This window comes from Myotis brandtii, unplaced genomic scaffold, assembly GCF_000412655.1.
Source record: "Myotis brandtii unplaced genomic scaffold, ASM41265v1 scaffold265, whole genome shotgun sequence".
NCBI classification, from domain to species: domain Eukaryota; kingdom Metazoa; phylum Chordata; class Mammalia; order Chiroptera; family Vespertilionidae; genus Myotis; species Myotis brandtii.
This window is the reverse complement of record NW_005360086.1, coordinates 2104967-2110564: the sequence shown is the minus strand read 5'-3', so window position 1 is coordinate 2110564 and position 5598 is coordinate 2104967. Positions and strand designations below refer to the sequence as shown.

Here is a 5598-nt window from a genome sequence, read left to right as displayed (position 1 = left end):
AAGCTATGGGGGGGAAAAAAGAGGAACAACTGTAATAATCTGAATAATAAAGATTTAATTTAAAAAAAAAAAAAAGAAAGAAAAGAAGTAGTTATTGTCCAGGCGCTAGCTTTTGTTTTGAGTGATTGGTTCACATGCGTTTATGGCATTATTAAAAAGAACTGGAACTTTTAAAAACAGATTGTTTTGATTGCTTTTTTAAAATATTTTTATTTTGTTTTATTGCTTAAAGTATTACAAAGAGTATTACATATGTCTTTTTTAATATTTTTTTTAATTTTGTGATTGCTTTTTTTTTAAAGTCATAGTCTATGAGAGCTATGGATTCTTAGAAGTTGGTTAGTTCTATTCCCTTTTTCCCCAAATAGAGAAAACTGAGGCCCAGATCAGACCCAAGTTATACAGTTCTTGAGTGGCTCAATCCAGCTGCTCTTGTCTCAGTGCAACATAGGCCAACCACGGCGTCACACTTCCTCTTCTCTCCCCCACACCTAACCCATGTCAGTCCTGTGGCAACACACCCGGGTCCGTCCCTTTTGCACACCCCGTGCCAGTGGAAACCACCCTCTTTCCCGCCTGCCCTTCTGCTATGGACGCCTCCATTCTCTGTTGCTCTGTTTCTCAGCTGTCTTCCCAATGCCCTTAGATTAAAATGTAAGCTCATCATGGCCTGCCAGGCTTCACGTGAGCTGGTCCCTGCCTTCCTCACAGACGTCATGTCCTACACGCATGCCCCACAGGCTTTATATGCCATTCTCACTGACTTCTTCTGGAATGTAGCAGATGCTGCCAGTGCCCAGCTCACGTCCCTCAGCCAGGCCTTCCACCAACTGGCTTCAGCCATGGCAGACGCCCTGCCCATGAGCAGTGGGCAGAGGTGCCAGGGAGAGCCCTCACCAAGGACTGACGGGCTAGGGAGTATAAATACCCCCATGCCTGCGCTTCTCAGTGGGATAACTCAGGGGTGGGCTCTGCACTGTTTCCCAGTGTCACTGGGAGATGCCACTGCAGTCACCTGCAATGGAGCTGACTCGATTATTTTTTATTGGCAAATCCCTTCTTAAGTCCTTCCCCATCTTGCTTTTGCCCCCCCCACTGCTCCTTTCCTGCACCTCCCAAGTAAACCATTTTCACTGAAATCTTGGCCTTGCGTCTTATTCAGGGGGCGGTGTAGACTGAGTTAGCTTTGCACTCACCATCCTCTCTGCCGGGCGTATTCCATCCTGTCATTCAGGTCTCAGCTCAGGTGCCATCTCTTGAATCCCACCCCAACCCCAACTAATCAGACCCTTTGTTATATCTCTTCATTGATTTATCCTATTTGAAATGATATTGTTTATATAATTAGCTTGAAAATGGTGTCTCTCCCCGAGGGTGTTAGCCCTACAGGGTAAGTGCTTTGTGTATTGTGGCTCCCAACACATTGGAGAGTGCCTGGCCCATAGTAGGCATCCTTTAAACATCTATTTACTTAGTGAATGAGAGGTTTTTTGCTGGGAGGGATGTCTGATACTGCATCAGGACTAAGATTTACAGCAGCTGTTTGAGTCCACGCGTTTGTAATTGGCACAGCAATTGCTGGCGTGTGCATGGAGACTGCTATTGTGTTTTGGAGCAGTTGATTCTCTTCCATGGGTTTAATCTGCTTCGAATGACTTTGAAATGATCGCAATTGCTCTGCTAATTACAATCCCGATAAACTCCATGAAAGCCTATCTTGGAAGTGCTTCCAGCCCAATAACACTGTTAGAAAGAATTACCTACAGTTGAAAGTAAGAAAACCACGTTTATTTAATAACAGTCTTCAATTCAACTTGCCTTTCCATTGATGTACCTGAATTAGTAAAGCCAGACTGCATTTAGTGTATGTGCTGCCGAAGCGAGCACAGCCAGACTGTATTTAGCTGTGTACTTACTGTACTTACAGGGGTGAGACGTTGACAAGGCTTGCCCCCGGGCATGCAGATGTGGAGGCCAGAAAGAAAGGCTCCGTGTGCAGTCCTTTGGCAAAAGCTCATTTCTTAGGTGGCCTGGTCCATCTCCTGTTCACCTGGCATGGACCCGCTTCAGCAAGGGACTAGCGGTCTTTTAGACTCAGGGTCCTGCAGACCAGAAAGATGGCCCCAGGGACTGGGACTGCCTAGGGGAGTGGTCGGCAAACTCATTAGTCAACAGAGCCAAATATCAACAGTACAACAATTGAAATTTCTTTTGAGAGCCAAATTTTTTAAACTTAAACTATATAGGTAGGTACATTGTTATTAACTTAATTAGGGTACTCCTAAGGCTTAGGAAGAGCCACACTCAAGGGGCCAAAGAGTCAGCTAATCTGAGTTCTTGGACAAGTTCTCTGCGCTTCAGTTTCCTCATTTATAAAGTGGAACTGTAACAGATCAGACAGGCTAGCACATGTGAAGGGCTGTGAGCCATGCCTAGCGCACAGGAATGTCAGCTATTAGCTACTGTTATTCCACAGAGGCTGGAACAGCAGGATTAAGGGATGGATGGAGGACAAGGAGCCTCTAACCAAATCTCAGAAGTAGCGGACATACAGGTTGAAAGCGAACCAGGAGGGGCACCCGTCATAGAAGTCACAGCAAGAGGATGTTTCAAGGGGGGTCAACAGGGTCAGTGGTGCTGAGCGGTCAGGCAAGACCGTTGCCCAGAGTGCCTTGGATTTAGGCACAAGGAGGTCACCGGTGACTATAGCCACTGCTGTTTTGGTGATGTGATAGAGAGGCCAGTTTTCAGCATATTGAAAATGTGGGCCGGGAGGAAAGGAAGAGAATGGCGTGAAATGTTTCAGTTTGGCTGGGAAGGGAGACAAGCGAGAGGAGGCGGTGGTACAGCCATGGTAAGGTTAGTAGCAATCTTCTTTGCCGGACACACATTCCATCCGGCTGTGCTATCTCCTGTGAGGCTCATCAGGGGGACAGGTTAGGACCCATAACTTACAGATGAGGCCACTTATGTAGACAGAGTTGGGACCAAACCATTTCTTCTCCCTCCACCCCACGCTGGTGTGATTATGTGCAAGAGGGAAGGAGGCAAGGGTGTGATTAGTGCATTTAGCTGCTTTATCACACCTGCATATCAAAGGACACATCCGGTGAAGAGGAATTGAGCCTTTGGCAGAGGAGGGCGGTGATTGATTCCTTTAATTCCTTTAACCCATCCTAGTATCCCAACATCTCCCATCTTGCTGCATGACACCCTATCAGTGTGGGAAGAGAAATCTTTGGTTGCAGGAAGTTCCAGCTACAAACAGTGGGGCAGGACTCTAGGCCCACAGAAAGGACACTGTCTCTTTTTCATATTTCCTCTTCTCCACAATCCTTTCTCTGCCACCTGAGATGTGTCTGGCTGGCAGGTGCCCTGGCCTTTGACCCTGCTGTTGCAGAGTTGGGTGGAGGGTAACTTGAAGGTCGATGTGTCACTTGGAGCAATGCTGGTGAGGAGTGAAATACATTTGGGGAGTAAGTTTATGTCAAGGACTTTGGAATGATGAAACCGTAGTGGCAGGACTTTGGAAAGTCACCTTCCAAACCAGGGCTGGGAGACCCAGAGTGGGCAGAGGGAGATTCCAGGGAGTAAACTGATGGGTGTCCGTCTAACACAGTGGTTCTCAACCTTCCTAATGCCGCGACCCTTTAATACAGTTCCTCATGTTGTGGTGACCCCCAATTTCATTGTTACAAATTGAACATAATTAAAGCATAGTGATTAATCACAAAAACAATATGTAATTATATATGTGTTTTTCGATGGTCTTAGGCGACCCCTGTGAAAGGGTCATTCGACCCCCAAAGGGGTCACGACCCACAGGTTGAGAACCGCTGGTCTAACATGAAGCAGACACGTGGCAGGAGGGCTGACGGCCAGGACAGTCCACAGGGTACATGGCCCCTGCGGTCTCTGCTGTCGCGCTTTGGAAAGTCTTAGTCTTTGAACAAGGGACCCCTCATTTTCATTTTGCTCTAGACCCGGGCAGCTATGTGAGCCATTCTTATCAGGGGCACAGGGTTGGTGGAACATACAAACTGCAGGCGCTGGCTAGGTCTGGCCAACAACAGCCTGACTTCATATGCCAACTTGGTCCTGAAACTCCCCAGCTCGGAGAAAGCTAGGCCACCAGCCACAGTTGAGCCACAGGACCTGGCCAATTTAGATCACTTCTTGGAGCAGCTGTAACGCTGCCTCGGATATACCAACTGGGCAGGAGGAGCACATACCACTCTCAGAAACCATGACTAAGGAGCCAGGCATGTGCTCAACTCCTTTCCGCATAGTTCCATATTATTTCCCAATAAATCCTGAGATTCAGAGATAATGACTCAGAGGTTCAGGAAGGCGATCGGTGTTGGCCAGGTGCTAGTAAGTGGTGCTGTGGATTAAAATGCAGGTGCCTGGACCCCAAGTCCAGTGCTTGCCCCACTAGCAGGGGTGGGAACCTTTTTTCTTCCAAGGTCCATTTGGATATTTATAACATCATTTGCAGACCATACAAAATTATCAACTTAAAAATTAGCCTGCTCTATTTGGTCAAACATTTAATTAATTTACCCCTTAATGCCTTGTCAGACCAAATGATTTTTTGGGCCTTATATGGCCAGCGGGATGGACACTCCCCACCCCTGCACCAGAGGACAGAGGTGATGGCCAGGATACCTGAATGTCAGTGTATCCAAGGCCTGGCCCCAATTCTGAGGGGTGAGCCCAGCTCCAGTTCTGAGGGGTGAGCTGTGTAAGCTCAGTGCACTCTCTGTGGTCTGATCAGCTCACTCCGCAGTCCAGGACACATATGGTGATGGTGGCATCTCTCGGTGTAGGCCAACTCTGAGCTGAGCCTGGGAACAGGGCTGTGGGTACAGGGTGTACTGGGAAATGTGTTGTGGGTTGTGGTGGGACCCAGGCTGTCCATCTGCCTCCCCAGAGAGAGAAGGGCTCCTCGGGGGACTTTCCCAACAGGCTGTGGGCGTGACTGAATCATGGTGGCCTCGTTGGGTTTGGTGGGCATACTTTGGAGTCAGATTGCTGCCACTTCCTGCCCCTGCTCTGTAAGGTGGAAAGGCTGGGGTGCTTTTCCCACCATTTCCTGCAAAGTTGGCACCGTGCCCTGACCTCCAGATGGGCTGTGGGAATCCTCCAGGGCTTCCTGGCATCCTCGGGGCCCGGTCATGCCCACCTTCTCCTTCTGGCTTCAGCCCAGCTCTCCAGACCTGAGCACAAAGCCAGGAAATCACAGAGGCAGAGCCCAGTGATTTATCTTCAAGGTGCCGTCACTGGGGCCCCATGTGGCAACTCACTTTTCCTTTCTGGCCTCCTGCTCCTCATCTCTCAAGTGAGATGACCCACCCCGATTCTTCCTAGGGGCTCTTCCTGCTCCGTGGGGAATGGGGCCCAGCTGGTGTGGCTCAGAGGTTGAGTATCAACCTATGAACCAGGAGGTCATGATTTGATTCCTGGTCAGGGCGCATGCCTGGGTTGCAGGCTCGATCCCAAGTAGGGGGTGTACAGGAAGCAACTGATCAAATATTCTCTTTCATCACTGATGTTTCTCTCTCTCCTTCTCTCTCTCTCTATATATATATATATATC

General features: G+C 48.6%; 1 long non-coding RNA gene across 2 annotated transcripts in view; it reads right to left on the bottom strand.

Moving 5' to 3' along the window:
* Positions 1-246: 246 nt before the first annotated feature.
* LOC106726431 overlaps positions 247-5598 on the bottom strand; it is a 19480-nt gene continuing 14128 nt past the window's right edge. The window contains exon 3 of one of the 2 annotated variants that reach the window (XR_001362503.1): positions 247-2140. This is a non-coding gene — a long non-coding RNA (uncharacterized LOC106726431). Of the gene's footprint in view, positions 2141-2272; positions 3449-5598 lie in introns of those variants that run through there. The other variant, XR_001362502.1, reaches the window with a different exon arrangement.